We start from the raw sequence: 8,900 nt of genomic DNA, 5'->3' as shown, positions 1-8,900 counted from the left end.
AAAACTCTAACCTTGCCGAAACCGGTTTGGCTCAGTGGTAGAGCGTCGGTCTGAGGACTGAAAGGTCCCGGGTTCGATTCCGGTCAAGGGCATGTACCGTGGTTGCGGGCACATCCCCAGTGGGGGGTATGCAGAAGGCGGCTGGTTGATGTTTCTCTCTCATCGACGTTTCTGGCTCTCTATCTCTCTCCCTTCCTCTCTGTAAAAAATCAATAAAATATATTTTTAAAAAAACACAAGGAAAGAAAAAACAACTCTAACCTTTCTCTTAAAAACTTGTATCCTAGCCCAGCCGGTGTGGCCCAGTGGTTGAGCGTGGACTTATGACCCGGGAGGTCAGGGTTTGATTCCTGGTAGATTCCCTCTCACTTCCTCTCTAAAATCAAATATTTATTTTAAAAAACCTCATATTATAGATGCACACCCCAACACTATATATGTGTGTATGAATGTGTGTGTATGTCTGTGTGTGTATATGTATATATAATTATTATTTTAAAAATCTATATATATGAAACCCTAATATGTAAATAGACCAAAGAGGGGAATAACCCGACAACCAGTCGCTGTGACATGCGCTGACCATCAGGGACACTCGAAACGGCGGGCGTTGGCAGCAGGTGGCAGAGCATGGAAGATGGTGGGCATTGCCAGGGCCGAATGGTGGAGCAGGAAAGAGGGGGCACCAGGCTAAGGTGGGTTGCCCATCACTGTCATCAGGGCAAGCCTCTGGTGGTTACTGAAAATTCTTTGCTCCCATGCACTGCTGGTGCCTGGTGCCGGCCCTGTCACTGGGCACCATGGGCGGGTGTGAGCAGGGCCAGATGTGTCAGTGTGTGGGAGCAGCCGGGGTGGAAGCAGGGCTGCCAGCAGACAGGGGACCAGGGGCCGCTGAGGGAGGGGCCAGGCCGGGGCGTGGAGGATGGGCTCCTGTGCCCACCATCGCAGCCCAGAGTTCCTTTCAAGCTGCATGAAATCATGCACTGGGCCCCGAGTCCCATATAATAAAAAGCTAATATCCAAAATATCCCCATATAGGGAGTTTGACTGACCTGGGGTTAGACGTGATGACCACCAGGGGGCAGTGGAAGCAGGCAGCCAGGGGAAAGGAGGCCCTGGCTGGCAGCCACTAGGGACCCTACCTGTGCACAAATTTCATGCACTGGGCCTCTAGTATATACCAGGGGTACCAGTTAATAATTTGAATTTTGTAATCAAAGAAAGCATGATAATTTCAAGAGAAACATCAAAAGTGCTGTATTCAAAGTAATGCCCATCGCTAGCTACACGTTTCTCCCATGTTTCAGGTAATTTGTGGATACCATTCCAATAGAACTTTACTTAGTTTGAGGCAAACTCTTCAGAGATCCAATTTTCCACTTCTTCATATATTTTGAAGTGCTGCTCAGAAAGTGCGTGTGCCATCAATTGGAACAAGTGGTGATCTGAAGGAGCAAGGTCTGGTGAATACGGCGGGTGGGTTAATACTTCCCAGACAAGATCTTTTAACGTGTCTTGAACTGATTTTGAAGTGTGTGATGGTGTGTCATCCTGAAGCAAAATTACTTTGCTGTGTCTTCTGGCACATTTGGGTCGTTTCATGATCAAAACATGGTTCAAATTGATTATCTGTTGTTGGTAGTGATCAGTATTATCGGTTTTACCTGATTTTAGAAGCTCATAATACACCACACCTTCCTGATCCCACCAAATGCAGAGCATTGTCTTCTTTCCGAAGCAATTTGGCTTTGCAGTCGATGTTGATGGTTGACCTGGGTCAACCCATGATTTTGTGCATTTTGGATTCTCAAAATAAATCCACTTTTCATCGCCAGTCACAATTCAATGCAAAAAAAAAAAAAAAAAAAAAGACTTTCTTTTGTGCTGTTGAAGCAACATTTTACTGATTACTTGTCTGTTTTCCACTTGTCTTTCTTTCAGTTGATGTGGCACCCATTTTCCTCCCTTTAAAATCTTTCCCTGCCGAAACCGGTTTGGCTCAGTGGATAGAGCGTCGGCCTGCGGACTGAAGGGTCCCAGGTTCGATTCCGGTCAAGGGCACATACCTTGGTTGTGGGCAAATCCCCAGTGGGGGATGTGCAGGAGGCAGCTGATCGAGGTCTCTCTCTCATTGATGTTTCTAATTCTCTATCCCTCTCAATTCCTCTCTGTAAAAAATCAATAAAATATATTAAAAAATAATAATAAAATAAAATCTTTCCCATTGCTTGTAAATGATTGGAAATTGTTTGCTGAGCAACGTTTAATCTTTCTGCAAGTTTTTGTGAGTTTGACATGCATCTTCATCTAATAATGCTTGTAATTGTTGGTCTTCAAAGTTTTTTGGTTGACCTCGATGTTGTCTTTCACATTAAAATCATCACTTTTAAAGCATTTGAACCAGTGTTCACATGTATCTTGAGATGAAGCCTGTTCACTGGAAGCTTCCTGAAGTATTCAGCAGCACTTTTTTTCAAAATAAAGTAGTGAATCAAAACTTACTGCAAATGCTCTTATTTTTTTGGCAAGAAATTCAACATTTTTTTTTAAATTCAGCATTTTTAAGCATAAAAATATCTATGATGTTAACACCTTCAGAAAATTTGACATATGAAGTTTTGAAGCTGTCAATACAACAAAATAGCATACATATCAAACCGCATATATATCAACATATGTGTAACTTCATCTATTGGAAAAAAAAAATCCGCATTATTAACCGGTACACCTAGTATTGTAAATAATGCTGCAATGTGCAAAAAATAATATAAATGGAGCCACTTCAAAATAATATAAATGGAACCTGAGCTGCCATTCCAGAGGCAAATTAACCTTTGGGCTGAACCTAAAGCAGCACTGTAGTCCTTAAGAACTTTTTGCAAAGATAACAAGAAAGCAGGTATTTTGTCTACTGGACTGTTGACTATGAACTGAAAATCAACAACATTGTTTAGAATTAGCAGTACTATTAGCTTATCCTTCTATTCATATACTTTTCCCCCTTTCCTTTCTCACAAATACCCCTTGCCTTGGTTTCCTAATCAGAATATTTTATTATTATTATTATTATCATTTTGAAGAAGAGGAAGAGGAGGAGGAGGAGGAGGAGGAAGAGGACAAGGAAGAGAAGGAGGAGGAGGAGGAGCCGGAGCCATAGCGGTTCAGTGGATAGAGCATCAGACATTGGAGTGAAGGGTGTCAGGTTTGATTCTGGTCAAGGCGTGTACTTGGGTTGCAGGCTCCATCCCAGTCCTGGTCAGAGAGTATGTAGGAAGAAGCCATTGGATGTGTCTCTCTCACATTGATGTTTGTCTCCCTGTCTCTCCTCCTTCCTTCCACTCTCTTTAAAAATCAATGGGAGCCAAAACCGGTTTGGCTCGGTGGATAGAGCGTCAGCCTGCGGACTGAAAGGTCCCAGGTTCGATTCCGGTCAAGGGTTGTGGGCACATCCCCAGTAGGGGGTGTGCAAGAGGCAGCTGATCGATGATTCTCTCTCATCGATGTTTTTGACTATCCCTCTCTCTTCCTCTCTGTAAAAAATCAATAAAAATATATATTTTAAAAATGAATGGGAAAACGTCACTGGGTGAGGATTAACAAACCAAACCAAAGCAGGGGAACATTATCTGGTCTGCCTGAATCAATGCTTCCCCAGCAGGGGCTGTTATCTCAGTAAAGGCTGTCGCCTTTTCACTTTGGCCTTTTATTTTCAGGTTGTGCTTTCATATTGAACATGTGTTTTTAATATCCTGTCCCCTATTTTTTCTCACTTTTTTTCTGAACTGAGCTTGTGTTTCTTTTGTAATAAGAAAAAAAAATTAACTTAATTTTGGAGGGAATAAAAATTCATTTCCTCCGGCGGAATTAATCTCTGTATCTTTCTTTGCTTCTGAGGCTCAGTTACCTCCATTACACTTACTTGCTTCCATCATTACTTGCTTTCTGTTCTCTCTTGTGGAGGAAAAGGGGCCAAACGCTCAGGGGAAGCCTGCATGGTGCCTGACAAAGTCAGGTGCCTTACATGGAGCCTGCATGTTCTGAAATGAAGCTAAAAGCAGTTTATGGAGGCTAGTCATGTCCCAGGCCGGCGCCTTCCCTGACAAGGGCCAATCTTTACCCTAACTGAGCCTGTCTATTGTCTTTTTGCATCCACGGTTGGAATATCAAAGTAATTTCCTTTTTCTGAACCTCTCAAAGCACAGACACTGCTCTGCAGAGACCACAAATCCCCTCATGGTTACTGAGTTAATGGCCGCTGTTCGCTATCCTGCACCCATCTACGTAAAAGAAACGTGTCTATCATTCTACTTTTTTATCCAACCCCAGCAGTCTCCCCACTCTGCTTCTCCTGCCTCCCTAAGCTATCACCAAAGGATTTCACGTACCCCACATACGTCTCCTCGTTTGATTGTAATGTATAAAACAAGGTGCAAAACTGCCATTCTCCGGAGGATTATCTCAATCCATTGAGATTTTGCTTCCTGGCAATTGTCAACAGTTTGGCTCAAATAAACTCACAAAAATCCTCTGCCGGTTGGAATGTTTCTTACGTTGCCAGCCTCACTGGGCTGCTCGGTCCCAGGACGGGTGTCTGCCTGACTCACCTCCATGCCTCCCGCGCCCAGCACAGCTCTAACGCAGAAGCCATCCGTAAAGACTGAATAGAGGACGGAAGGGAAGAAGGAATGACAAAACCCAGGCCCTGCCACTTTAATGAAAAGCTGTTGTGAAAGGACAATTTCTCCTCTATTTACAGGGGAGGAAGATCTGCCAGATAAACTGACTGTGGCAGGAGGCAAGGCCAGATGGGCAGACCAAGCGAGGGAATTCATTTCCCTCTGGATATTAAAGATGCTATCTGGGCGAGGCTGCCCGGGCAATCAGCAGAGGGTGGGTGGCTCTCAATAAAGTTCCTTATCTGACGCGGCCTCTGCAGACCAGTTTTCCCAGTGTAATGAAGCCCGGGCACCTGATGTGCTGCCTCTGTCTCCTCCCCACCTCCCCCAGCCCAGCCGGGACAGGAGAGGAGACAGACAGACCCCAGACTCCTGTTCTGCTCTCAGAACGTGACGCCTTCATTTGCCTGGCTCTTCCAAGAGAGGGACATGTCCGGTGCCTTGGGACAGCAATTTTCACCCATGCGCCACAAGAATTGTTTTTAAATATATTTTTATTGATTTTTTTACAGAGAGGAAGAGAGAGGGATAGAGAGTTAGAAATATCGATGAGAAAGAATCTTTGATCAGCTGCCTCCTGCACACCCCTGACTGGGGATGTGCCCGAAACAAGAATCGAACCCGGGACCCTTCAGTCCGCAGGCCGATGCTCTATCCACCGAGCCAAACCGGTTTTGGAATTTTTAAAACCTGCAGTACCTGCCCTGGCTGGTTTGGCTCCGTGGATAGAGCATCTGCCTGAGGACTGAAGGGTCCCAGGTTCGATTCTGGTCACGGGCACATGCCTGGGTTGCCGCCTCGAAGTAGGGGGTATGCAGGAGGCAGCCAATTAATGATTCTCTTTCTCTCTTTCTTCCTCTCTGAAATCAATTTAAAAAAATACACATATCTACTTTTTAAAATATATTTTATTGGTTTTTACATAGAGGAAAGGAGAGAGAGTCGGAAACATTGATGAGAGAAACATTGATCAGCTGCTTCCTGCAGGCCCCCACTGGGGGATATGCCCGCAACCAAGGTACATGCCCTTGGCTGGAATCAAACATGGGACCCTTGAGTCCCCAGGCCGACGCTCTATCCACTGAGCCGAACCAGCTAGGGGTATATATCTATTTTTTAAAAACTTGCAATATCTGACTATTTAGTTAGGAGCACTGACCTCTTTTCCCTTAGATTGTCAAATAAAAAATTACAACAGCCAACACAACAATAGCTGTCCAGTATGAACGAAGCAAAATTATACCTTTTTTTTTTTTTTTTTTTTTGCCAGATCGACCAAAAATATAATATGTTATTTGGAGTGCTGCAGAATTTTAGTACTTAGTTTATGTGTGCCATGAGATGAACAAGGTTGACAGCTGCTGCCTTAGAGGTTAGACTCAGGGGTAAGGCCATCATCCAAAGGCAACAGCAGGAGGGCAGCCAGATCGACCAGGTGTTCTAACTACGTCCTTTTAAAGTGATTTAGGCTGAAACCGGATTGGCTCAGTGGATAGAGTGTCAGCCTGCAGACTCAAGGGTCTCGGGTTCGATTCCGGTCAAGGGCATGTACTTTGGTTGCGGGCACCTCCCCAGTGGGGGATGTGCAGGAGGCGGCTGGTCGATGTTTCTCTCTCATCGACGTTTCTGGCTCTCTATCTCTCTCCCTGCCTCTCTGTAAAAAACAAATAAAATACAAAAAAATAAAATAAATAAATAAAGTGATTTAGGTTCGGGAAACTTAAAGCCTTCTGAGGCCCCTCCCTAATGTCACTGAGAGACCAAAGGTAGTTTCCCATTTTTCTCAACTCAGAACAGTAAATATTGCACAAGTCTTCGGACAGATTGGGATTGCCCTGAGACAGCCAGCTCTCCCCGGGGTGCTCTGAGCACCAGGGAAAAACAGTGCCCAAGGTTTGGTTGGTAGTGTCAGCCTTGCAAGCATACCGATCAGTCCCGCAGAGCGTGGGGCTTTCTCCCGCTCAGCCAAGGAATTCCTGCAAGGCGAGCAGCCAGCCCCAGGCCCAGGGCAGAGAGCTCAGGAGGTTCTGAGGGCCAGTCACACACACACACACACACACACACACACACACGCACACACGCACACACACAAGCAGGAGGCCATATTGCGCAGTGACCGAGAACTCTCCTTCTAGAATAGGGTCGCTCCTTGACCCAACCAGGGCAGAGAGGAGCGGGGAGAGTGAGAAGTGTGTGCTGTAAAGAGAAGGCAGTAATAAAGGACCGGGAGCTTCTGTGCCGGCTCTCAAAGGGATAATGGCAGCAGCATTAGGACTTTGATGTGGTTCCAAAAAGGAGGGTGTAGGTCCTAAGATTCTGTTGTAAATCACCCCGAGCCACTCGCCAGGCTTGCACACGGAGCTGCACGCCGCAAAGCAACGGTTTTGTGCAGAGAACCCTTCCATCGCAGCCCGAGTCCCTCCAACCCCGCCTTACTGCCCTGACCCCAAACCAAAAGCTCTAGATTCCTGGCTGGGAAGCAACATCTGCAGGCCCGTTAGCATAGAAGTAGAAACACGTGATTTGAAGAAAAACTGCTTAGGACAGAAGAAATCACTCTCTGTGCAGGATCTCATCTACACTAATAAAAGAGAAAGATGCAAATTGATCATACCTCCGCTATGCCCACCAGCCAAACAGAAGTGAGTATGCAAATTAACCTGACGAAGATGGCAGCAGCCACCCCTGAGCCACTCTGGGCCTGTGGGAGTTAGAGAAACCGGGTGCCAGCGCTTGAGGCTGGTGCAGTCCGGGAGACAAAAGAAGCTGCCTGCCTGGGATCCCAGGCAGCAGCCAGCTGGAGAAGCCTCACATCCACCTGCCCCATGTCCTGGGGGAGTCAGAGCAACCGGGCCCCAGCGCCTGAGGCTGGCTGCAGCCTGGCAGACGGAGAAGCCACCTGCCCCACTTGCAGCTGCAGCCCAGGTGAAGCCATTGGCCCACCATCCCCTGAGGCTGCAGCCGGCCTGGGCGCCTATGGCTGACCAGAGGGGCGGAGCCCGGATTCCAGGTGCCTGTGGTCAGCTGGAGGAGGGAATCCTGGGTTCCTGGTGCAGGGCTGAGGCAGAGATGGTTAGGGGCAATCAAGCCAGCAGGGGGGCAGTTAAGGACCATCAGGCTGGCAGGCAGAAGCAGTGAGGGGCAATCAGGCAGGCAGGTGAGCAGACGGGAGCCAGCAGTTCTGGATTGTGAGAGGGATGTCCCAGATTGGAGAGGGTGCAAAGCCGGGCTGGGGAGCACTCCTTCCCCCACACGAATTCCGTGCCCTGGGCCACTATTTGGAAAAATAAAGTGAAGATTAGGCAACAGGAGCGAAGTCCAGGCTGGAGCGCCCTGAGGTCGGGGTGCAGGTGTCCTGGGGGAGGGGAGAGGTCTGAGTCAGCCCTTCCCCCCCACCAGGCAGATCCTGATCTCTCATCCACAGCTGCTAACCGTGTTTGCTCCCTCTCACATCTTCTTTTATAAATGTTTTTATTGACTTCAGAGAGGAAGGGAAAGAGAGAAACATCAACGATGAAAGAGAATCATCGACAGGCTGCCTCCTGCACATCCCCCACGGGGGATCAAGCAGGCAATCCAGGAATGTGCCCTGAGCGGATTCGAACCTGGGACCCTTCAGTCTGCAGGCCTATGCTCTATCCACTGAGCCAAACCGGCTAGGGCCCTCTCACATCTTCTTGAGGTGCTGGCCAAGCTTCTGCCACCTCACTTGGTCGGGCCCAGCCCTAACTGCTCCCCTCCCACAGGCAGACACTGGCCCCCAGGCTGAAGGCAGTCCTCTCCAAAGGCACCGGGGAGGCCGCTTCCAAGCAGCAACTTAAATAACTTTTTTCTTTTAAAAATCTTCACGCTTCTTTTTTCCCCATTTTTTAAAAAAAAATCTATATCTATATCTATATCTATATCTATATCTATATCTATATCTATATCTATATCTATATCTATATCTATATCTATATCTACTACATCTACATCTACATCTCTATAGTCCTAGCCAGTTTGACTCAACTGGTTGGGCCCAGCCCTGGTTGGGGCACATGCAGGAGGCAACCAATCGGTGTGTCTCTCTCACATTGATGCTTCTCTCTCTCTCCCCCTCCCTCCCAGTCTCTAAAAATCAATGGAAAAATACCCGCAGGTGAGGATTAACAACAAAAATTAGGCAGATACCGGTAGACGGATAGATATAGATATCTATAGATACATGGACATTGATCTGTGAAC

This window comes from Pipistrellus hanaki, assembly GCF_964339955.1.
Source record: "Pipistrellus hanaki genome assembly, chromosome: 1".
Taxonomy (NCBI): domain Eukaryota; kingdom Metazoa; phylum Chordata; class Mammalia; order Chiroptera; family Vespertilionidae; genus Pipistrellus; species Pipistrellus hanaki.
Note: the sequence above shows the minus strand (reverse complement) of the source record.